General features: G+C 39.2%; 1 protein-coding gene and 1 pseudogene across 3 annotated transcripts in view; both read left to right on the top strand.

Moving 5' to 3' along the window:
- HECW1 (HECT, C2 and WW domain containing E3 ubiquitin protein ligase 1) overlaps positions 1-26,015 on the top strand; it is a gene marked incomplete at its 3' end in the record, with an annotated part of 297,921 nt that overhangs the window by 42,050 nt on the left and 229,856 nt on the right. The gene's annotated exons all lie outside the window — the stretch shown is intronic.
- Positions 14,505-15,104, top strand: LOC308421377 (charged multivesicular body protein 6-like; annotated as a pseudogene). Its single transcript has one exon. The product of its transcript is annotated as a charged multivesicular body protein 6-like (transcript).

Below are 26,015 nucleotides of genomic sequence, written 5' to 3'. Positions count from 1 at the left end.
TGCACTCTGACCAGTTAAAAGTGTAAGATTATGTATACGCTTCCATCTAGTGCATGAAGCTTCTCTGCTGACAGTTAAATGATGTTGTATTGATAAGTAGGGTAATACATCATTAGTCAGTGTAATAGTAAATCAATTTGATAGAACAGTAGTATTAGGCTCTTCCTTAAGGTCTATGTCCTAATCACAAAGTTCTTAGACCATTTAATAGTACCAAGTATGGGTACCATCTCATAGGATGAGCCTTTGATCTGATCAAACATGGTTGGTTCTGTTCATAACATTTGTACCATGACTGCACCAGTAAGCATATCTTGTCGGGTTGGTTGTAGCTTTCTGAGGTTCTCATCTGGGTGAGATTGAGGTCTACTTTTCTCCTCTGAAATACAAACTATTAGAGTTTAGAAACACTATCCAAATGAATATTCTTTTATATAATTCTTTTCAATAGCAACATTAGCAGTATATCTTTTATTTGTCTCTCCAAAGCTATTCCAAACCTTCTCCTGGGCTACTGAGGTTAATTTCCGTGTTTTGATTTATCCATGAGACAGCATGCATTAGCTATTCTGAAAGAAAAGAGGCTAACACAACCGCACTGTCACTAGCTTTCAAACCATGTACTATCATTGTGGTTTTAATTGCTCTGGAAAATAGTTTCTTTAATAGTTCTTTAAATACTCCTTATATATGTCTCATTTAGTCCTTTCTGAGTCTCTGACCTTCACACCAATCAAGAGGTTCTTAAAAATACGGTGAACACTAAAATTGCCTAGAAAGTTTGCTGAAATACAGACTTCTAGGAATTGCCTTTCAGAGATTTTGGTTCTCTATCTTGGAAGGACCAGCAAATTTTCTCTTTAACAAGTTTCCAGATGTTGCTGGAACTGTAATTATAAAATCCAGACTTTGAGAGTCATCACTCTGAGCATCCATTCGTTATTTGAATCTGATATCCATACAACTAATCATTTTTACCTTATGCTTATAATCCTGACAGTTGTACTTTCATACCTAAATTTTTTTAATTGCACAAAACTTTTTATTTGCTAGCAGTGTATACTTCTGTGCTTCAAAATAAAACAAAATATCTTCTGGAAGATAAACTATTCATAACAAGATACATGACAAATAATTTTTATTATAGGTGGAGAATCTATGTGCTATGTAATATTTATTATATATATACCCCCTTCTTGGTATGCCTTATGTATGCACAGGTGTATAAGTAAGTTTAAGACATACACATGTAGATATATATAACATATATAAACACATAATTGTGGAAATTTTACAGGAGTCAACTTTATAATCATTTTAGTGGCTGCACTCATTAATGTTAATAGAACAACTAAATACAATAATATGTTTCTTTCCCCCACATCTCAAATGCTGCCTCAATTACTTTACAGTGGTAACCTGAAAGAAATAGTACTCTCTTTCTATACAATGAGCCAATTTTTAAAAATAATGACTCAAATAAAATGACCTACTTTTTCAATGTTGGAAAAGACATACAATTTAATTCTTCATTGTGTTTTTGATTCTTAAATCATATAATTCAACTTTCCATCAGGTGAGCTTACCTAAATCTTCATGCATAGAAGTATTAGTTTCACATAGATTAATTTCTAAAAGCAGAACATGAGTGTGTGACTATTTGAAGGTTCTGATCCTTATTGGTAAATTGCCCATTAAAAAGTTCACATGAGTTTAGAATTCCAACAAACTGATGAAGAATTTTATAGAGAGGAAAAAAATGGTGACAACTATACATCTCAAAGAAGATTAATGTCTATAATATGCAAAAGACAAAAAAAACTAGAGAAAACAAAAACAAAAAACAAACCCAAAGTACAAAGGGAGGAAAACCAATTTAACAGTGTGCTACAGAACTGAACAAAGGGCTCTCTGAAGAAAGAATACAAATAGCCAAGAATTTTTTTTCAGGGTTCAACCTTCATAGTATCAGGTAAATATAAATTAAAACTACTTTGAGATTTTTACCTTACCCCAATCAGAATGGTTAAGATCATGAAAACAAAAGGCAACAGATACTGGTGAGGATGTAGGGAGAACAGATTGGTATAGCCGCTGTGAAAACTGGTATGTCCGGATGCTAATACTCAAGTATTAGAAATAGATCTACCATATGGCCCAAGAAACTATAGATACCTGTGGAGATTCCTGCTTAGCAATGTTATATAGACTCTGTTAATAATAGCTAGAACGTGAAAACAGCCTAGACATCCATTATCTAATGATGGATAATAAAAATGTGGTGCTTATATACAATAGAATTTTGTCTATCTGTAAAGAAAGGTGTAATTATGAAATTTGTAGACAAATGAATGGATCTGGAAAACATGCTGAGTGAGGCAACCCAGACCCCCAAAAGATAAACATTACACATTCTCACTCACATATGGATTTTAGCTTTGGATCTTCATGATTGTGTTTTTAACTTGAAGCACCTGTAAAATCCCAGAAACTAGAATGGAACCATTGGTGGAGATAGGAAACAAAGATCTCAAGGGACGTGGCGAACAGTATAGAACATAGGTGCTACGAGAGGGAAAGGGAGAATAGCATAAAGGGAGTTTTAAGTAGGGAGAGGACTCAGACGTTAGGGTGGTAAGATATGGTGAGAGTATAACATTTCCAAGGATGTTTAAAAAGTCATATGGAAGTGTACTATTTTGTAAAAATTATACATTACACAGATACACATACACATATGTTCATATGTAATTGGAGCTACTTTACATGGTATACAATGGTCCTCTCACAAGATCTATTTGCCAAGTAAAAACCTCAATGTCAGGTGTAGGATTATTCCCTCGAGTTGTTAGTTATAAATATCCCTGAAATTTCCTGAACAATATAGGCTATTGCCATTGCTCTTGATTGCTGAAAATAACTTGATGATAAGACCCTATTACTAAAAAATTACATACTTCAGTTATGAGACATGAAAAAATCAATTTCAAACTTACCATGGAACTTCTTCCCTGCTTTGTAGCTTTATAGTTAAAAGGTTCTATATAGGTTGTGAGGGGAGCCCAGATATTAACCCAATTATCTACAGTAATGACCAGCATGAAATCCAATACGGACCCTTGAATGCAATAGTGGCATGAATATTACCAGATTGTCCAACTACTTTCTAGCTGGATGTAAGGCTTACTCTACTAGAGGAAAAACACGTGTGTGGTCCTATAAATATGCCCAAAATCTCTGTATGGGGACCTCGCAGGCTCTAAGGGTAAACTTAATACTATACTCTGCTAAATTGATATAGAATAAAATTGTCCTGTAAATTCATATTTTTCTAAGCACAGATTTGTTCAACTCTAATATCTCAGAAGGGTTTTTTATGTAGTGGACAGTGGTTAAGGCAGAAACACAACTGGCCTAAGTACAGAGAATGTGTTAATGGAGTGCTCAGCCACAAATGATGCATCTATATCTTCTATCCCAATGGCTCAGGGACTATCATGGAAGGAAGGTATACAAATATTTTTAAGTGTCAGAAGACTGGGAGGACTAAAACAAATAGTGTCTTCTGGACATGAGAGGATCTCCACACTCATGAACTCATATCAGTTATAGTTGCCTATACATGACCTGTACAGGACAAAGCTACTCAAGGAAAAGTACCTGATGGGATCTTATTCCTAACTGAAGTGTTATTGACAGTTGATTTCTGAAACATGGAGAGTATGTTTTCCTTAAGGATATGACTCGTGGAAAGTTGGCCACATTCCAGTAGACAGCCTAACACCCATTAGTATAGGGCAGCACAAATTAGACTTGGGTTATGTCTTAGGATTTTACTGCTGTGAACAGACACCATGACCAAAGCAACTCTTATAAGGACAACATTTAATTGGGGCTGGTTTACAGGTTCAGAGGTTCAGTTCTATATCATCAAGGCAGGAACATGGCAGCATCCAGACATGCATGGTACAAGAGGAGCTAAAAGTTCTACATCTTCATCTGAAGGCTACTAGCAGAATACTGGCTTCCAAGCAGCTAAGATAAGGGTCTTATAGGCCAAAACAGTGACACACCACTCCAATATGGCCACACCTTCTAATAGTGCCACTCCCTGGGCTGAGCATACAGAAACCATCACAGGTGATTTTTTTAAAAAATGACATGATGTTGGGAATGGCATAAGGATCAATCTAAAAAAACATTTTTCAACATATAGGTCATGACCCATTTGAGAGTTGAATGACACTTGTACAGGAGTTGCCTAAGACCATTGAGAAGAATGGATATTTACATTAAAATTTCCAACAGTAGCCAAATTACAGTTATGAAATAGCAATATAAAGAATTTGTGGTTGGGGGTCACCATAACATGAGGAATTGTATCGAAGGGTTGTGGCATTAGGAAGGATGAAAACACTAATCTAGAAGTACTGGAAGATGAATATGGTCAAAATACATTGTACGATAGCCTCAGAATTTATTAAAAGTACTAGATTTAAAAAATCCACAAGGATTACAGATGTAAAGTGTAGACCTGAAAATCCAAAACTTCTAGAAAAACTGTGGAAAATATACTTTAGGGTATAGGCTCAGGTAAGTACTTTTTGACTGGGCCTCCAATCACCCAGGAAATAAAAATCAATAAGCAGCAACAAATGGGACTTCCTGAAATTAAAACAAAACAAAACATAAAAAAAAAGCCTTCTGTATCATAGAGTTCATGGTATATATGACAGTATTTCCTTATATCTTTGCAAATATAGCATTTCATTATTTACTGAAATTCTTGCCTGTTGGTAAGAAAATTAAACACTACTCTACAGTGACCGAAGGAATGTCCATCCAGAGACTGCCCCTCCTGGGGATCCATCCCATCTGCAGACACCAATTCCAGACATTATTGCTGATGCCAAGAAGTGTTTACTGACAGGAGCCTGGTATAGCTGTCCCCCTTGAGGCTCTGCCAGAGCCTGACCAATACAGATGAGGATGCAGGAAGCGAACCATCAGACTGAGCTCAGGGACCCCAATGGAGGAGTTAGAGGAAGAACTGAAGGAGCTGAAGGGGTTTGCAGCCCATAGGAAGAACAATATCAACCAACCAGACGCCACAAAGCTCCCAGGAACTAAACGACCAACCAAAGAGTACACAAGAAGGAAACCATGGCTCCAGCTGCATATGTAGCAGAGGATTTCCTTATCTCAAATCAGTGGGAAGGGAGCCTTTTTTTAACCTGTGCAAATGCTAAGGCACTGAGGCGGGAGTGGGTGTGTGGGTGGTTGAGTGGGTGGGTGGGTGAGCACCGTCATAGAGGCAGGGGGAAGGGAATAGGAGATAGGGGATAGGGGATTGTGGAGGGGAAACTAGGAAGGGTGACAACATTTGAAATGTAAATAAATAAAATAACCAATTTTTAAAAATGGGTGGCTAGCTACTTTAAATTGGCAAATCAGGGGGTATTGGCCATGAGCTGAGAATAACTGAGGTATAATCTTCAAATCCTGCCATCTAGTGTAACCCAACTTCTTTAGGTAGTATACAACCTCCTCAAACCACATACAATCTGAGGCCCAAGTGTTCAAATATAAAAGATTATAAGGAAATATTTAACATTCAAACAATAACAGAAGACTTCCTTCTACCTTGTGTAACTAAGGGTTCTACTGTCTTTGAATTGACCAACCATGAGTTCAAAATATTCAGAAAAATAAATACTAAGTCCACTGATTTTTTTAGTTCTTATAATAATTCTCTGAACAAAACAGAAGTCACTATTCCAATAGCAGTTGAATTGTATTGGGTATTGAACCATTCAGAAATGATATATCCAGGAAGGGCATGCATAGGATGTATGCCAACCCTGTTTTTAACAGTATGCCCACACAATTTTACAGAAGTAAATGGACTATTTAAGGATTTTAGTGGTCCAGTGCATCTAGAAATCAGCACCCCTCATTCGCTGAGGGACAACTATAGTATGTTTCCTGGCACTGCTTGCTAAATAATTTATCACTTCTGCGTTGGCTTTAGTATTCCACTTTTGTCAGCTCCAAGTTCTACCCATGTTTGTTTTGGAAATGTTTATGGCTGTTGTTCTTTATTGGTCTATTAAACCCTGTGTTAGGACCACAGTGTTCACTGTCACCAGTTAATGTACCATTAATGAATCTCTTTTTTCTTTTCCCTCCAAATTTATAATTGATTTATGTTTAATTTTGAAAAAAAATTAAGACAGTGAACTATCTAATGAAACACACACACACACACACACACACACACACACACACAAAGCATTTTGAGACAGTACTACACATTTCCTTTTTGTATGAGTTGATCTGAAGATGTCAAGAAGCGGCCATTGGGAAGAAGACCTGGGGGCCTTTGGAATCAACAGGGTGTCAGGTATTTTCTAGACCGAGGCTACAAGTGGTCTGAGCTGCCAGGTGCCTGTGCTGTGGGACCCCTGGCAAGGACAGACGTGTTGCTGCTTCCTTTCCTTGTCAGGGGCCAGCAGCTTAGGCACTGCCCTCGATGTACTGGGAGTACACTTTGTCAGACTGGAGTAGACTTGGCTGGACTGTTCATACGACAGCTAGAAAGGCAGTGTCAAGCACACAGCTGAACTGAAGTTGTATGCTATTCTGATCACTGTCTTGTTACTTTGCAGGTCCTTGCAGCTTGAACTTGGCTGTTCAGGGAGCGCTTTGAGAGGGAAGGGCTAGGACTTCAAGCAGAAGCTTTTGGTCTTTGGCTCTAGTCAGGAATTTGCCCTTGCCTTTATTTATAACTACCCAATAGCTTCAGAACCTTTGATGTTTTGGAGAAATGCCAGAAGGTGCACTTCCTTAAAGCTTAGTTTAAAGGACTTAGTCAGTTAATAAGCGAGAAAAAAAAGGAAATAACTAAAATGTACTATTACTTTTACTAACATAAACTTCATCAGTGCATTTTAAAATTTTTATACGGTTGTTGTACAAATCACCTTCTTCCTGCTCATCTGTAACTTGTGTATTTACAACTAGAGGGTCTCAAAAACACTGTGATGGCCTACGGGAATGAAATTTCTATTTTAACATTTCACATGTGAGTTATGTTAAAATATACACATATATTTGGAAAGCTAGGGAAAAAATAATTGAGAAGCAGGCTTCTGCTTCTCTCTCTCTCTCTCTCTCTCTCTCTCTCTCTCTCTCTCTCTCTCTCTCTGTTGTTGTTGTATGAGCTCAATATTGAGACAAATACAACAAAAGTAATAATTCCTTTGTATTTATTATATTATATGAGTTGTCTGCAGGTGCTGAGTTTCTGTGTCTCAAATCAGACATATAAGAGGTTTTTCTTTCCAATTCCTTATTCATGTATCTAGATAAGTGGTGTGCAACCTGTGAGTCACGACTCTCTTGATGGTCAAATGAGCTTTTAACAGAGGTTGCCTAAGACCATCAGAAAACACAGATATGTGCATTATGATTCACAACAGTAGCATAATTATAGTCATGAAGTAGCAACAAAATTTTATGGTTGAGGGCCGCCACAAATCGAGGAACTATATGAAAAGGTCACAGCATTAGGAAGGTTGAGAATCACTGCTCTAGACCACCAGTCAACCAATGTTCATGAGCCGCCACATGGCTCAAGCAGGTGAGAGTGACTTTGTCTCAAGGAGGCTCACAAATGCATAGCCAAAAATCTTTTCAGGCTGGTAAAGAAGCCGGACAAGGAATGAACCAGGATCTGTAGTGTAACAGTATATAGTGTCTAGATGTGCACATTAGGGATGAATCAGGGAAGACTGACCCCTGGCCAGCTCTCTCACTCTTGATATTTTAGAAAGTCGTCTGTAACTGTATTCTCATAGGAACCAATGAGCTCCTCTGGTGTGTAGACATTCATGCAGAGAAAACACACACACATAAGTATATTAAATAAATTAATAAGTCTTTTCAAAAGGAGAAGAGTAAAAACTCCCTACTTTGCTTTATGTCTTTGTCTTATGTGGTTTGTGTGTCTTCCCAGACATATGGGTCTAGGATTGAGGATGTGGGAGACAAGGAAACTGGTACAAAGCAATCAGCTCACCGGTGTTGGAAATGATCAAAGTGATTATCATGGAGACCTGGTTCTCTCTTAAGTGTGGATATAAAACTGTGAGACTACAGGCTTTTGGCCTCTGTCTTCATCCTATATAGGGATCTTTTCCTCTTGCATAAACTCCACTATGGCACTCTTTACAATGAAGTCTTTTCCAGGGTGAAGCCTGTACTGGGGCCATGTTCTCACACCTTCAGAATTATAAGTTAAGTAAGTTAATAAAGTAAGTAATAAACTTTATTACTATTTGTGTACAATCTAGCCTCAGGTGTTATAGAATAAAAAAAAAATAACAAATATATTACCTGTTATAAGAGGAATGCTTTACTTATTCTATGTAAGTCTATTTTACACTAGACTATATTTGTTGCTTGAAAGAAAATATAATTGTCCATTACAGAGCAACAAGAAATTAAAGGGAATGACTTAAAAAATCATTCTGTCCATCAGATACAGAATAGTGATTTGATTTTTTTTTTTTTAATTTTTATAAACAGCGGAGGGAGCTCTCACAGCTCTAAAGAAAAGCTAGGATACAAAACAGGATTTTATCTGGCCAAGTGAGAGAGGTCCATATGATGAGTTCCAAGCAACAAAGGTACAGTACTTTGCCCAACTGCAAGCCATTGTACAATCACTGAAGGGAGGGAGGCAGTCAGGAGATAAACAGGGCTCTCAATTAGTCTCCAGGGGCATCATAACAAAGGTAATTATTTTTAAGATTCATATGGTCTTTGAGTGGTATCTTGGGTACTCTGAACTTTTGGGCTAATATCCACTTACCAGTGAGTGCATACAGTGTATGGCTTTTTCTATTTTCTACTTCCATCCACTTGCCTGCAAACGTCACGAAGTCATTGTTTTTAATAGCTGAGCATTACCACATTTTCTGTGTCCATTCTTCTGTTGAGGGACATCTAGGCTGCTTCCAGCTTCTGGCTATTATAAATAAGGCTGCTATGAATATGTTTTTGTCTGGTTTAGGAATCAGCATAACTGTGGCCTCATAGAATGAATTCGGTAGTGTTCCTTGTGTTTCTATTTTGGGGAATAGTTTGAGAAATATTGGAATTAGGTCTTCTTTGAAGGTATGACAAAATTCTGCACTAAAACCATCTGGCCTTGGGCTTTTTTTGTTGGGAGACTTTTAATGACTGCTTCTATTTCCTTAGGGGTTATGGGACTGTTTGGATGATTTATCTGATCCCAATTTAACTTTGGTACCTGGCATCTCTCTAGAAAAATCATCATTTCATCTAGATTTTCTAGTTTTGTTGAGTATAGGCCTTTGCAGTAAAACTGGTAGGTCTCTTGATTACTACATGATGGGAGGAACTTCTTTTCTGGTCCAATCTATTTGGAGTTCTATAGGCTTCTTGTATGTTTATGGGCATCTCTTTCTTTAGGTTAGGGAAGTTTTTTCCTATAATTTTGTTGGAGATGTTTACTGGCCTTTTGAATTGGGAATCTTTGCTCTTTCCTATACCTATTATCCTTAGGTTTGGTCTTTTCAGTGTCTTCTGAATTTCTTGGATGTTTTGTTTTGTGTTGGGAACGTTTTGCACTTTGTATTTTCTTTCACTGTTATGTCATTATCTTTTATGGTATCTTCTATGCCTGAAATTCTCTTTTCTGTCTCTTATATCCTATTTCTGATTCTTGCATCTGTAACTGCTGATTTCTTTTCTAGATTTTTCTAGGTTGTCTTTCTTTGTGATTTCTTTATTGTTTCTAATTCCATTATTAGATTCTGGACAGTTTTGTTCAGTTTTTTCACCTGTTCGATAGTGTTTTCCTGTGTTTCTTTAAGGGCTTCTACATGTTTACCTTTTTTTTTCTGTATTTCCTTAAGGGATTTATCCATGTCCTTCTTAAGATTCTTTATTATCTTTATGAGATGGGATTTAGATCAGAATCTTGCTTTCCAGGTGTGTTAGGCTTACTGTGGTTGGTGGGAGAACTGGGTTCTGATGTTGCCAAGTGGCATTGGTTTCTGTTCATTATGTTCTTGTGTTTGTCTCCATCTGGTTACTTCTAGAGTTAACTGGCTTTGCTGTCTCTGATTGGAGCCTGTCACTCCTATGAGCCTGGTTATGTTGGGCTTCCTTGGGTCAGGCTGTTTCTCAGTATGTGAGGGTGTCTGGAGAGCCTGATCTGTAAACCTGTGAGTTTCAGGTACCAGAACTTCTGGGCGTCAAGCTTTCTCTGGGTTTTAATGGGGTGGAGCAAGGGGCTAGAGCACAGGATCTGTTCCTGGGTGCATATTCAAACTGGAAGAAAAGCAACTGTCTTTTCTATCTTTAAGTTCTACACTTCCTGGATTGTGGTAGCAAAAGTATTTTCTGTCCATACCTTCTTAGAACCTTCTTTTTGTATGTGTCTATGTCCTCTCCTTGTGTTCTTGGGAATACAAGTAACTACATGTGAGGTCCATTTGGAATTTAGGATGAGTTATTGATGATTTAGATCCTGCACTTGCAAAGTCTCTATTTCTAAATAAACTTCTATTTTCTGTGACCCAATGTATGAGTCTAGGGATCACTGTTAATTCATAATAAATGTGGTAAGGTTGGATTATGCTTAGAAGGACCTCAGAACATTTCAGTGAAATTTCCAAGAAGAGGGTAGGAGTGTACGGGATAAAGCAGTTTGAGTCAGATTTCAGAATCTGTGTACTTGAGGAAATATGAGAGAAAATGTAAAAAACAAGCCAAGACTAACAGAAAATCCTGTCAGGAAATTTGCATCTTTGAATATGGAGAATTTTTTTAATCATTAAAACCCTGTTCAAATGCTACCCTCTCCCCTGAAATGACTAGCAAAGGGTTCTAATCTTTTCAACTTTTAACAATTTTTCAGAAGTAGATGTGACTCTGATCAGTGTGTATTAAAGATGAAACATCAAAAGCTTGGGCTGGTTATGTGATAAATATTTGTCAGATCTAAGATTTGATACTAAGAACTCTGTGTATTCCTAAATTCTACATGTCACACGTATCTTCCTACTCTTACAAGTAAAATTACTCTTCCATGCGTTGAACCCCATAACAAGTAATATGTACTTCTTTGTGCTCTGTAAATTTCTTACTAGTTTGCTTTTACAAAGAGATTTATATTCATAACTTGAAGACTGGATGATAACACACCATAATGGTAAAATTAAATGTTTAAGCAGGGCATAGAGTTTATGTTCATCTTTATTAGTTATAGAAGGATATACCAAGCTAACAATAAAACCAAAATAATTGTGTGTGGGAAATAAGAGTGTGGTTGCTAGGAGCACTTCATTTTTTCCATGATGTTGAAATTTTTATTCTAGAAGAATGTGCTCATACATCACTTGCATGTAATATTAATAAGAAAAAATTCCATTCTTTCCCTGGGTCTATTATTAGGTAATTATAAGAAATCACATACTGCTTATTGTTACACATGTGGATTTTAATTACTAGTTCTTTCCTCTTTCTGTTCCATTTTTATGATTAATAAGATGGGATCTTGAGATGAAGGCAATACCAAAACTTAGGTAGAATATGGAGACTAAATCGGTGTTTCTCTGAACTGCTTCTAAGGGGGAGAAGAGGTGGGACACTTCTTTATTGTGTGAGCTGAGTTGTACCCTTTGGCTGTTCAGCAGCACCCCAACCTCAGACTAATGGGTCCGGTGGCACCCACCTCCTTCCCAGGTCATGATAACCAAGAATGTTTCTAGACATCATCAGATTCCCTTGGAGTCTATATCCTCCCCTCCTCTGGAAGCCACTGGTTTAGGCAAAGCCAGAGGAAGAACTGAAGCATTGTAACTTCACAAGCCTACCCCAGTGAAAGAAAAAAGAATGGATTCAACTAACACACAGGCAATGTTCTTTTATTCGAAACGACCAAAGCTATACATTCTTGGAGAAAATAAGATTGTATTACTTTTTTTACCTTTGAGTCTTATATCTTTAAATTCCTCAAGAATATGGCTGCTCCCCATCCCCAACTAGACTGAACTCCCTGCTTGGAGTTAACAGGGCTGCATTTCAAGAGCCATTTCAGACATGTGTATGTAGTGAAAACATTCAAAATCCTTTTTTTTCCTCATTTTTTACAACAATATACTCTACATTGTAAACATTCACAGTCACTCAGAATATAATAGAACACCTCAGTACAAGGTATAATGTACTAAAAGATTAGATGGTTTCTCATAAGTACATATAACATCATATATAAATTAAAATGATCAAATATAGGGTGCTGAGGATTTACTAAATAGACAAACATACTTACTTTGCAAGCTTGAAAATTTAAGTTCCCATCACAAACACAAGCATCCATATTTTTTTTAAAAAAAAGATTATAACAGTGTGTGCCAGTAATTCCAGAACTGAAAGGCAAAGATAGATCTGAAAATCTTGCCAGTCAGTCAGCCTAGTGGGAACTAAGCTTCTGGCTTAGTGAGAAACCTTGTCTCAAGACAATAAAGCTGAAGAAGTGACCTCAGAGTTAGCTTCCTTTGTGTGCATACAGCAATGCAACCACCCTCACTCTCTTTTGTTTATACCACATACATCCACATTACTATAGCATCTCTTACTACACACAAAGTAACAAGACAAAGTAATAGCTTTGTGTCTGGGGTAGATTTTCAGCTCCTTACAAATCAATGAGACTCGCAGGTACGAAGCACCTTTGTATTTTGTATATTTTTTTCTTTGCTTAAATCCAAGAAATAAAGAAAACAAAACAAAACAAAAAATATTTACAAAACGAGAAAACTTTAACTATTTCCATGTTACATTTTGTTTTACATGTACTTTATGCTCATTGTAACTATTAAGTTTTCAAGGCATACTATCAAACCTTGAAAAAAATCAAGCACTGACTAAAAATATATTCATATAGTTTTATGTAAAAATTATGTTAAAATCTGAAAAAAAGTACTGACAAAAATGTATAATTTTAAGCAAAAAATGTTTAAAATCTGTACATTTATCTTTGTTTTGTAAAATAAAGTTGTTTTTAAAAAAAAATCTTAAAAAGAAAGAAAGAAAGAAAGAAAGAAAGGAAGGAAGAAAGAAAGAAAGAAAGAAAGAAAGAAAGAAAGAAAGAAAGAAAGAAAAATTAAGTGTGAACTGGTAAAAAAAATTAACACACCCAAATTTCTTATGTGGAATGAAGATTACAACTGTACAACCCCCCAAAAAATTCCACAATCGCTCTGAGTGATAGAAATGCCACTTCAAATTCATTAGTTGAATTACTTAATGTAGACATTTTGGGAACAGAAACAAAGAAATTCAGAAAACCCTCTAGCATGCCCCAAGATAAGATTAAAGTTTAAATGGAGAGCCAAGGGTATCCACATCTCAGAAGTCCCAAAAAAGTGTGGTCCTGCCCACCTGCCCACCATTGGCCCATCATTGTCTGAGCATCAGGCTCAGCCTGGAAGGTGGTCTGACATTGTTAGAACTATCTGAAATCTTGTCTGAGAAATAAGTTCCCACACTGTCTGGTGCCCTTTCCTTTCTAAGCATGAGATTCCTGGGGAGATTCCCATTCCTTGGTGTCCATTGTTTTAACAATCTGACAGTTAGAATGAGAGATTATTTAGAATATTTCCATTTCTGCCAGACTGGATACATGGGGGTTCAGGTTTTAAGCTGATATTTTCCCAATGACAAGAAGATGGGTATGAATAGATCCAGGAATTCTCTATTCTTGGTTGTTGGTGACGTTCAAATATTCTGTGTGTCTCTGGTCAGAAAATCAGAAGAAATAAAGGAACCCAAAATACCATGTAAGCCATGGTTAACAAGGATAGATCAGCCAATTGCATTTTTACCACTGGGCTTTTTTTTTTTTTCCACTAACCTGCATTTGTTCATTGCAGATACATACACAGGACCAAATTAAGTTTAGGTTTACCAATTCAACCATTTGTACTTCTACTCAAATATGACACGGGTCTTAAGGTTTTTAGTGCTGTGATGAAAATAACAAGGCTAAAGGAAACTTGAGGAGGAATTGGCTTATTTTATCTTACAGTTCTCAGGTCATACTCTTATCTATTGTGGAGAGAATTCGGGTCAGGATTCCAACAGGGCTTAACCGGGAAGTGGAAGCTCATGAAGGAGTTCTACCTCTGACTTGCTGTTCATGAATTGCTAAGGATGCTTTCTTATGGTCATTGGATCACCAACCAGTCCAGGAGTGGCACTTCTCACAATAGTCTGAGCCCCCCACATCAATCACTGATTAAGAGAATGCACCACAAGCTTGCTCATGGGCCATTATGGTGGGGGCATTTTCCCCCCAGTGGAGGCTCCCTCTTTCCAAATGAGTCTAGCTTGTTACAAGTTAACACAGTATCAGCCAGTACAGTATAGTCATTAAGACTGAAGAAAATAGACAGTGGCCTCGGGGCATGGGCAACCCGTTTGGATGCCAAGAAGCAGAGGGGGGTCACTGAACAGGACAAGGCCATCCTGCAACTGAAGCAGCAGAGAGACAAGCTGAGGCAGTACCAGAAGAGGGTCATATAACAGCTGAGGAGGGAATGGGCCCTGGCCAGGCAGCTGCTACTGGATGGCAAGAAGGAATGGGCTAAGCAGCTGCTCAAGAAGAGGTACCGGGAGCAACTGCTTGGTAGGACAGAAAACAAGATCAGCAGCCTGGAAGCCATGGTTCAGAGCATCGGCTTCCCACAGATCGAGATGAAGGTGATGGAGGGGCTTCAGGTGGAGAATGAAGGTCTGAATAAGTTGTACCAGCTGATGTCCATAGAGGAGGAGAGGATCCTGGACCAGACCCAGAAGGCAGTAGAGTACCAGAGGCAAATTGATGAGCTGCTGGCAGGAAGCTTCACCCAGGAGGATGAGGAGGATGCCCTCCTGGAAAAGCTGAATGCACTCACTCAGAAACAAATCAAGTGACCAGAGGTTCCTTCGGAGCCCTTCCCTACATTAACCCAGAATCCACTGCCAAGGTCAAATCCAGGCAGGCAAAGCTGGTGGTGGCTTCATAACCTGGCCACTCCAGGGGCTCATAGGGATTCTTTGAGGACTGCCCCACAGATCCTTTAGCTTCCAGTCAGGCCCGAGGGCTCCCAGGAGGCCTGAAGGGCTGGACTGGATAGTTCAGGTACTGATTAGCTTACACGGGAGCTAATGTCAGGGTGCCACATTGTGTCCCTTTGAAGTTTAGTCTGGATGCACCTTTGTCTCTTTCTTCTCCTGGACTAAGTGGACACTGGACCAGCCAGGCCAAGCTTCAGGCAGCTGTGGACCCCATGGTGGCTGCAGCCCACTCCTGGTGCTGTTCTCATGCTGACACAGCCTTGCGACCTGCGCTATTCTGTGAGGAAGCACCTCAGACCTTGGGGTCCCTGTGATTCCTTTTCTTATCTCTACTGCTCACATGAGCTGGTGGGGGCTTCAGTTGGCGAGTTTTCCCCTTGCCTAGTATCCTAACATCCCTCAGTTTCCCTGCTGGCTAGTGGCAGAAACCCTAGGATACTGCTGCTGTTTTCCAAATCTCTTGGAGCATCTTTAGCACCTCACACTTGAGCCTCCTATGTTGGGGGAGGTGGACCAGGGGCCATCCCGCTGAATGGACAGATCTAAGAGCTTGACTTGGGGGGTCTGTTCACAAAAGAAAGACATGTTGAGGTGGTAACAAGATTCTGTTTTAATGAGCATATACTTCATAGAGTCCTGGATACACTAAGCCACTAACACCCAAGAGGTACAAAACTCAGAAGTGAACTCCAGAGTCCTACGCTTGTTTGACTATGGACAAGCTCTGGTCTTTGGTTCTTTGAGGAACAAAAGTCCTTTACCCTTAGGGCCTACCAGGAACAGAAGGTATCTCTTCCTTAACCCAAAACAGGCCAACCTCAGTATTAAAGTTGACCCCTGCATGGCCTTTGACCTCTTGGGGGGAAAATGAAGAAAGTAAACAACTCAAAGACATAAGATCGGAGCTCAGCCTTTTCTGTCCTATCTCCCTTTCCCAGCTCTCAGAATCCTCCTAATTGGCATAGATCCCTACAGGGAACACAAGTGGCAATTAGAACTCTGCCCTAATTATCAGAGTCTCTGAGGGATACTTGGTCTTGGAAATATTCTTCTTTTCTGGCTAGCAGCATATGTAATCATTGGGAAAGGTAAGGAAGAGGCTCCTTATGTAGGGAAATTGATGCTTCTTTCATTTGTGACAAGCAAGGTACCACTGGAAGGATGCGAGCAAGCTGTCTCAAATCTCACTGGGTGACCAAGTTTGCTACCAGCATATACTTATATAATTGATGGTGCCTTTAAGAACCCAGTAATCACAACTTCTAGATCCAAGTCTCTCCCAATAATGTCTCATAGTATATCCACATAAGCTGCGGAACTCAGATATCCCATCTCTCAAAACCAGAGAAGCTTGATTATTTATTTTATGTTTCTCTCTCTCTCTCCCTCCCTCCCTCCCTCTCTCTCTCTCTCTCTCTCTCTCTCTCTCTCTCTCTCTCTCTCTCTCTTTCTCTCTCTCTCTCATACACACACACACACACACACACACACACACACACACAGAGAGAGAGAGAGAGAGAGAGAGAGAGAGAGAGAGAGAGAGAGAGCACTAACCCTAGCTATCAGATGTAAGTGACTACCATAGTAACAACTGGCCAACAGGAATTTGTCTTCAGTGTTGACAAATAAGGCTTCTTGTAAAGGCATTGTGTCTAATGAAGAATAAATATTGGGACTCAGGAGAGAGATCAAAAGAGAATCATCTCTAGAGGATGGGTGGGGTAGACAGAGCAGAGTAACATTACGTCTCAAGAATACAGAAATGTCATAATTTCTTATGTTTTATTCAGCAAAGACTAGAAAGGTGTGCTGGATGGATTTTTGTCGGATTGAGTTAAGCCAAAGTCCTTTTTACAAAGGGAACATCAATTGAGAAAATGACCCCACTAGATTGGTCTATGGCCAACACTGTGGTGCATTTTCTTGATGGATAATTGATGTAGGAGGGCCCAGATCACTGTAGGCAATGCTGCCCCTTGACTGGTGCCACAGGCTGCTGTCATAAAGCAGGGTGAGCAAGCAATAAGATGCGAGCCAGGAAGCAGCACTCCTCCATGGCCTCTGCTTCAGTTCTAGTCTTCCGGATCCCACCTTGAGTTCCTGCCCTGACTTTTCTAGATGATGTACAACAAGCTGTAAGAAGGAATATAGCTTTTCCTCGCCACATTACATTTGGCCATTGTGTTTTATCACAGTGTTAGAAACCCTAACTAAGACAAAGTGGTGGGGCGGGGGGAGGGGGGAGTTATTAAAAGGCCACTTTGAATGGCTGAGCAGAAAAGAAAAGCTAGTTTCTGAAAATAAAGGTTAATTTTCTTAAGGATAGTACATGGAAACTTTGAAGATGGTTTCTTTGAGTCTGAGTACATGACTCAAATTACACTAGGTAATTCCCCCTCCCCAGGCACAGTGACCATATATTGCCACCAATGAACGCCCATTGTTCATCATGTATCAGAGAACTCTTAATAATTTCACTTGCCCAGAGAGCCAATGACTGACCACTATAACCTAGGTGTCCATTATTTTAAATAAAATCTGAAAGGTGTCATTGAAAAGATATTTTAAACTTTTAATTACTTAGGTTAGGCTCTCAGTGCCCTACAAAGTCCAGTTTCTGAAACACCAGCTTTGCTAGAGGGCTCAAGTAAAACTCCCTATAAAGGAATGTATACCTGTATTGTCCTAGGTTTTCTAGGGTGAGTAAAGCAGGTCTTAAAGTGTTTTCCTCATCTCAACAAACTGTCCAAATGTTTCTTCAGTTGCTTCTGTAACTATTCTACAACTTGATAAAAATTCATATCTTCTAATGGTGATAATCACAGTTTCTTCTTTACTTCTTCTTCATGGTTTCCTGAGACCTAGGAATTACCTCTCTAGCCCATCCAGGAACCAAGTCCTTTGATAACTTACAAGAAAAGGCTGTTCACTAACAGCCACAATACTCATAGGGATTTTGTTTCATTGTTCAAAGTACACAAACATTTACTTCCAACCTACTTATTGGTATATTAGCGAGCAATGGGTTTTCTGTTTGCTGTTGATGGATTATAATCAAATTTAAGTTATTTAGAATAGCTGACATTTTGCCAAGCTTCTAAAAGCAACTCACATGCAATACACTTAATCACCTGGCAGCCATCTCCTTTTTGTTTGACTAAAAGCTTAAATACCTCAGCCCTAAATGGTACCTCTATGTCACATCCCCTCTTCTGAGGCCCCAGGATCATTGTGGAAGATGGGGCGGAAAGTACCTGGAGTGTTGAGTGACCACATGGAATATGTCTTCCAGACACAGCAGGGCAGCTGCACAAATGAACTCAGAGTGTTTGTGATTGCACGAACAAACCCAGCACATGTTCCAGCAATATCAAATCCCAGCTCAGAGAAAGGAAGTAAACAGTCAAGTTCCACCCCTAGAAAAGAAACTATTGATAATGGATGGCTGTTGGGGGGTGAAAAGCCAGTTGTGTTTAAGAGAACTGCTTCTGGTAACTCAGTGAGAGCAACACTGCAGGGCAGAGGGTTGGGTTGCATCCTTTGCCAATGGTGGAGAATTCACTTCCTTAAGTAAGATAAACCCTTAAGAATCTGAGAGTTAAAAGTTCTCTGGATCTGTAGGGTTTTCCTCCTCCTCCACAGTTCCATGACAGCTGACAAGATCCCATTCCTTACCACTCAGTGTCCTTGCTTTAACCACTGAGTTTTAGACTGTTTATAATACCCAGGGCCAGTCAGTTCATCACCAAGGTCATCCTCTTCCTTTGTCTCTTCATCCCAATATGCCTTGACTTGCTTAATTTTATCTAGGAGCTCATTGTTTCCATTTTTCTGTTCATCCTGAGATACTAAAAAGCAACCAACCAGTATCCTTATTCTCATCACTTTTAGATAAATTATGAATAGCTTTCTGTATAGAGTCATTAAATGTGTTGTTCATCACCATCGGGGAATCAAGACCATCTGATGCATTTATCTAAGTAAGTTCATTAAGTAATTTATACTATGGATTTTCAGTGTTTTAGGTGCTTCTAAGAAAGCCTTTGATAACTGTAGGTGTTTGTAAATTAGGAAGTCAGTCACAGACACATTAAAAAAAAAACTCATCCTCACCATTGTTACTCTAGAACTACTCCTAGTAACACAATCTATATGAGCTGAGCAAGAGTTCTCTAAAGCAACAGGATTGATGATGGATGGATGGATGGATGGATGGATGGATGGATGGATGGATAGATGATAGATAGATAGATAGATAGATAGATAGATAGATAGATAGATAGACAGACAGACAGATAATAGCTATTGAGCTAAGATGATTTTTGGGTGGAAAGAAGCAGGTCCATGGAAAGGCTTGATAGTGCAGAGAAGGGGAGACTCACAGGAGGCAGGAGGGCCTGACAACTTGGGGAAAAGAAGTTGACCCTGCCCCCCAACCTACCCCATCCTACTCCACCACTTATAATCCCACCCCACCTTATCCTACTATACCCTACCCTACCACACCCAATCCACACCAAGAGAACAATTCTCACTTTAATAAACTCTCTGGATATTATTTTATATGCAATACAAATATTCTGAACTATTTATTACCCCAGAAAGTAAGTAGAAGCCTCAAACCTTGGAAGACTCAGCACGGCTTCCTCACACACCCTGGACTGAATGACTCAGCTTATGAGAAAATGATGAGGCAATCTTTGGCTTGTTCCTGGATCCACATGTAGTAATATTTTCAGAAATTTTTTAGCATTACATCAATATGATATTGCACCTCACTGAGAATTTCAATGTGCTCCCTACTATCTAATGACCCAAATCTTAGAGTCCTGGTATCAGGAACAATATGGTATGAGTTGGTTCTTCATCACCTTTTCAACATAATACCCACAATCACCTTGCATGTACTACATTTTTCAGCCAGGGCGAGCCCCTTAGCACTTAGCCATTTCGTTTAAAACAAATTGCAAGCCTGAGCTCTAACCCTTACTCTGACTGAATCATCCTGAGCCTTAATTTCATCTGTAATGACAGAGCACCTACTTTAGAGAGGTTTATGTGCATTAAATAAGTCTTGATGAACTTAAAACACAACACAGGTTTGTTTGTTTGTTTGTTTAACATAGTAAAGAACTTACAGAGTTTCAAAGACACTGCATCAGATTTTCCCTTTCTTTGTAAGTTGAAAACCTACTTGTGTTCTTGCTGTTTAGTTCCCTGTATGGTGCACACTCTTTTCTGAATTTTGGTTACATTATGTTTTTATCTGTTCCTAATGTTTAGCCACTCTTATGTAGTAAATTTCTAGGGGACTCTGTTTTATCTTTTTTGCCTCTGAGGGCAGAATCATTATCTGATTATTCTAAACACACAGCAAAATGTTACCTTGGATTTAATGTCCTTCACAATAAAGGATTTAGTGTGTGGTGGTGTTTTTTGTTTGTTTGGTTGCTTGTTTTGTTTTTGTTTTCTTATGTCACTCTGGGACCCAGTAGACTAAACATGGTAATCTGTAATGTTAAACAAAATATCAAACTATAGTTTACTGTCTGTGTGACAGCTGACAATGATCTAGCTGACAACTGTCACTGACCCTTGAGTTCAGATTCTCTCTTTTTCTTAGTCTTTTCTTTCTCTCTCTCTCTCTCTCTCTCTCTCTCTCTCTCTCTCTCTCTCTCTCTCTCTCTTTCTTTCTTTCTTTTATCTTTTGGCTTTTTAAAAAAGTCTCTAGAACTCCCTCTACTGCTGAGCTTGGCTTTGAACTTCTGATCCTCCTCCCTTCTCTACATTCCCAGTGCTAGAATTATAGGCGCATACTACCGAATCCAATTTGCACAGTGTCTGTGACTGAACCTGGAGCTAATTCACCAGTCCATAAATTTGGATTTTGTCTTCATTTTTAAAAAAGATAACATGGGCTAAATGTGTCTAAGTTGCCACAGTTCTTAGAGCACAGCCCAGAGGTGCTGAGCTTTGACCTGTGGTGTTTGGACTCCTATGTTCTCTCTACTGACTTTCAACTCTTAGCAATGTGTTTTAAATGCTTCCTTCTAAGGGTGTGCTGATTGAAATGGAATATCACATGTGAGGTAACCTTTTCAAAATTCTTCTTGAAAAATATCTTTTGTGTGTGTGAAAGTTGGAACCTGATTCAAATTCATAAAACCCCAAAAGTAATGTCTAGAGAAAAAAATGTAGATTAATATCAGCCACATTTAGAAGTGCCCAGCCTCTCAAATCATCACCAAAGCAAAAAGAAGACATTTTCTCTATAATACTTCATTCCCTGTTTTTTCTTCCCAAAATGAGGAACATCAAAATTATTGAAACACACACACACACACACACACACACAGAGAGAGGGGGGGGGGAGGAAGATTCTTGCTCTCCACAGGAAATGGAAAACATCCATAATAGGATGCTGGAGGTAAAGTGATTGACAGCTATGCTCAATGGTTCCATTTGGAATGAACTATGCTTTTAGGTGAGGCTGAGGCAATCACACTGAAATTGTGATGGAGAGCTCTTACTTTTCAGTACGAAAACCAAGAGTTGATACGCTAACACCACCTTTGCTTGAGGTATAGGGTGCTTTTATAGCACTCCATTGTGTTTCAGAGCAAAGCATGCTAACAATATGTATTTTATTGATACTTAAGCTTTTATTATGGTGGTGCCCACCCATTAAAATGAAGGCCAGAGGTTGGTTGGGGAATTTTATATATGCAGGATTTTCTCCCCTGAAAGATCAGACAACTCGAAATGCAAAGTCTCTAATATCGTTTTAAGAAACTGATGTGGTGAGAATGAAGAATGCCCCTCATTGGCTCAGGCGCTGGAACACATGATCCCACTTGAGGGCACTCGAAGAGGTGCGGCTTTGCCGAAGGACGTATGTCACTGGGTCAGGCTTTGAGAATGCACAGCCTCGCTCTCTTTTGAGTTCACGCTCTGCACTTCATGCTTGCTGTTAATGGTGTGATCTCTAGGCTCCGTGCTCTGCATGACTGCTGCCTGCTGCCACACTGTCCTGTTACCATGCACCCTGAACTTCTGGGAGCACAAGCCAAAATAAACTCTTCTTGTATAAGTTGCCCTGGGCATTGGTGTTTTTTTTTCACAGAGACTAAACAGGAGTTAATAGCAGAGAGTAGGCTCTTGTCTCACAGAACCTAATCCTGTTGTTTGGTGTAGGAATGTGAAAGATTTTGGAATTTTGGCCTAGGAAAGCAGTTGGGTGTTCTAAGCAGAGCTTAAAGGGCTATTTCAGTAGGAGCCTGCGAGACAGTAATGCTGAGAACAATGTGGAGGATGTAAGCCACGCTCCGGAGGTTTCACAGAGGAAACAATATGGCTGTGTTAGAGGCCATACCATTCCAGTGATATTCTGAAAAAAAAAAAAATCTGTCTGACTTCTGCTCTTACCCTAAGTACATGATTGAGGCTAAGTTTAAAAGAAATTAACAGGAAGTTTCAAGACAGCATCATGTTGAATGTGTGCCCTGTTTGTTGCTGGTAATGCTTATCATTTCTCATTTAAAACAACACAATTTGGTTTCTTAAACTAAGAGCATACATTTTTCATTTGGATTTATTTGAGCATTCAGAAAGAAAACAAAAACACACATATCTAAAATTCTTCAAATATTAAGAAAAGCACAGAAGGAAATACAAAATGTATAGATTGGAGAGAAAATGAACACAGATGAGCTTAATGTTTCAGGCAAGGCCTGTGATGGAAGACAGACTATAATTGTGGAGTGACTACTGCTGTCAAGGAGAGGTCTTCTTGGTCCTGAAGCAATACAAATTCTGCCTAGAGGTCACACTCCACCCATCTCAGCTTCACACTTGCAAAAGAGCCTAAAGGGTTACTAGAAAGCAGTAACAAAGTCTCCTGCACATGTGATCCAAGGTGGCTAGGGGATGTCCCAAGCTAGTAGCTAAACTTGGCAGTGTCCTCTACCTAGTTCTGCCTTTAGAGGCACGGAGGATGCAAAACTGAAGGAGTCATGAAGGGTAGTTTCAGTCAGTCACTGAGGCGGTGAAACTGAAGCCTGGGTTGGGGTGGAGCCTGTAAGATGTTGGAGCTGAGGGAGCCGTGAGACCTCTGCCCAGATCTGCATGCAACCAGTCCAAGAAGGATATGGATGGTGCGGGGAACAAAATAATACCTTTGACATAGGATGTGGCCTCCAGTCTAATGTTTGCCCTGCTGAGGTCTGGTGTTGATTTTGTTCTGTATTTCCTCACATTGCCCCATTCTCTCTTTTGGAATGGTAATGCATACATACATACACATACATACATACATACATACATACATACATACATACATACACACATACACACATACATATATATATACATACATACATACATACATAATGTGTACATGTGTGTGTGTGTGTGTGTGTGTGTGTGCGCGTGTGTATCCAGTGACATACTATTGTCAAAGTATGTTATTTGCCCTTTAACTGTACTGGGTTAAAATTAAGATACTATCTTGAGTCTCAGAAGAAATTTTAAAAAACCTGGACTTTGGACTTTTAAATGGTGTTAAAACTATTCAACACAATAAGGACTTCTACAGTTGGACTAAGTGCATTTTGCATTATTATATTCCCATGAGCTTATGAGAGCCAGCATGAGGAACATGGTTTAAATGAGAAATTCCCCCAATAAGACCAGGACTTTGAACACTTGGCTCCCTCTTGGCTGTGCTTTTTGGGAAATTCTAGGGCATGGGACTTTGCTTGTTACTTGTAGGTGGGCTTTGAGAGCATATACCCTGTTCCCAGTTCACTCTCTCCTCATGTTTGTGGTTAAAGGTGTCACCTCCTTCAGACACCTGTCTCCTGCCAGACTGTCCTTGCCATTACGGATTCTAACACACTGAAACTCTTATACAAGGTGTCTCAGTCATGGTATTTTATAGCTGCAACAAAAAGTAGCTAATACAAAAGAATATGTTTTTAATATATTTGCATTATAAATTATCTTATTAGACAACTGAAGTTTATGACTACCTGAATTTGTACCTTGGGGAAGTTAGATAACATCTAGGTTTGCCCAAACAAGAGTCTTTACCTCAGAGGAATGTAAAAGAACTCAACACAGAATCACCTAGAAAAATATCTTCTATTTCTCACTGTAGAACTAACTGTTAGTTCTACAGGGAGGCAAGAAATTTCCTTTTATGGGTAAAATTAATAGAGGCCCAGTTTGGTTAAACAGACACTTCTATTCTTTTGCCTTTGTCCACATAAGGTAATCAAACACACCCAGTAGCTTTAGCTCTGACTCTTTCCAGAAATCCATAAAAATAAAGAATTCTCCCAGCCATAGGAGCTACCACTCATTACCCTATCGTGCCCATGATTAGGATACACTTAGCTTTTACATATGCTGTTCTGAAGCTTCAGAACATTGCCGTATTGGGCATAGCTTGGTTTGTGTTACTGTATTAAGTATGCAGAGTATCTTGCCCATAGTGACTCTCACTGCAGTAGCTTCTGAGACAAGGTTGATGCTACAGTTCTCTAGTCTCCATCCTTTAAGTGATGAGAGAGTCTATGAAGGACTTGATGGTTCTGCATATTCAGATCTACTCCATATGAATTTATATTGTATATTTTGGGGGATATTCTCATTGTACTTGCTGCAACTTTAGCTATAAGACATCACATAGATTTTCCTAGTGAACATGCCTTCCAAGGGTACCCACACACACACAGTCCAGCAGCACAGGTGTGACATGAGATGGAAGCTTTCACTACATCTTTACTTAAACCACACTTTCAGTTAGCATTTACTATCCGTTAGGCTCAGTGCCTTGTGAGAGTGGGTTCGGGTCAGTGGAAATGAAGAGGCAAAAACCAAAGCAAACCAAAGCAAACCACCACCAACAACACACTACCCATTTGTGCAGGTGCTCATTTATGCCATCCTCCCTTTTAAACTTAGTTCTTTGAGAATTTTATGAAATGATAACATTCACCCCTTTTTCTCAACATGGCCAAATTTTGTGTCTGCTTTGTTTTTCACACATCGAGCCCATTTTTTTGATGCCCATAGATTGACAAACGTGGGTTTCCACTGGAGAATGATCAACTTACTAGGGGAGGGGGGCTGTGCTCTCAAAGAAAAAGGATTGTCTCCTAGAGAGTATCAGTTGCCAGTAGCTCCTTGGCTAGAGGTATGACCTCACATCCACTTCCCCTTTCCAAGGTGGGATTTGTCTGACTTAAGCTTGCATAGAGCTTGTATATTCTGCCACGGTTGTCTTGAGTTAATATGTATAGGTTCCTTGTAGTGGGGAGAACACTGTTTCTTAAATTAATTCACCACCTTGCCCAGTACTGGCCTGACCTGGCCAGTAGGAGGGCTCACATGAAGAGGAAAGGGCATAATCTGAGCGGGAGGGGGAAGGGCAGCTGCCACCTAAGTGCAGGGAAGCTTCTGGTGGTAAAAGCTTCAGAAGAGCATTCTCTTCCCAGACAGTGTTATAGCTCTTATGTGACAGATACTCTTAGGTGACAAAGTCATTCTCATACACCTTTATCCCTTCTGAATAGGATCTTATATAAAGTTTTGGGGTGTGTTAGAGTGTGACAGCAGTTGCTTCCCATTGGCTTAGTATGAGATGTTATAGAATAACTATATTCTAAGTGCCCTTTTCTCATAAGGAAGCTTCTATGGTGTTGGGTATGTTTTCCTGATATTTTTTAAAGTATCTTTAGAATTATGTATACCTATCCACAATCTTTACCCAGCCCTTTTAATTCTCACTCCTATTTAACCCTTCCTGTTTCATTGATGTTCTTTTTTTATTGGATATTTTTATTTACATTTTAAAT

The sequence above is a fragment of the Micromys minutus genome (assembly GCF_963924665.1).
Source record: "Micromys minutus genome assembly, chromosome: 6".
Lineage (NCBI taxonomy): Eukaryota > Metazoa > Chordata > Mammalia > Rodentia > Muridae > Micromys > Micromys minutus.
Note: the sequence above shows the minus strand (reverse complement) of the source record. Positions and strands in the feature narration are given on the sequence as shown.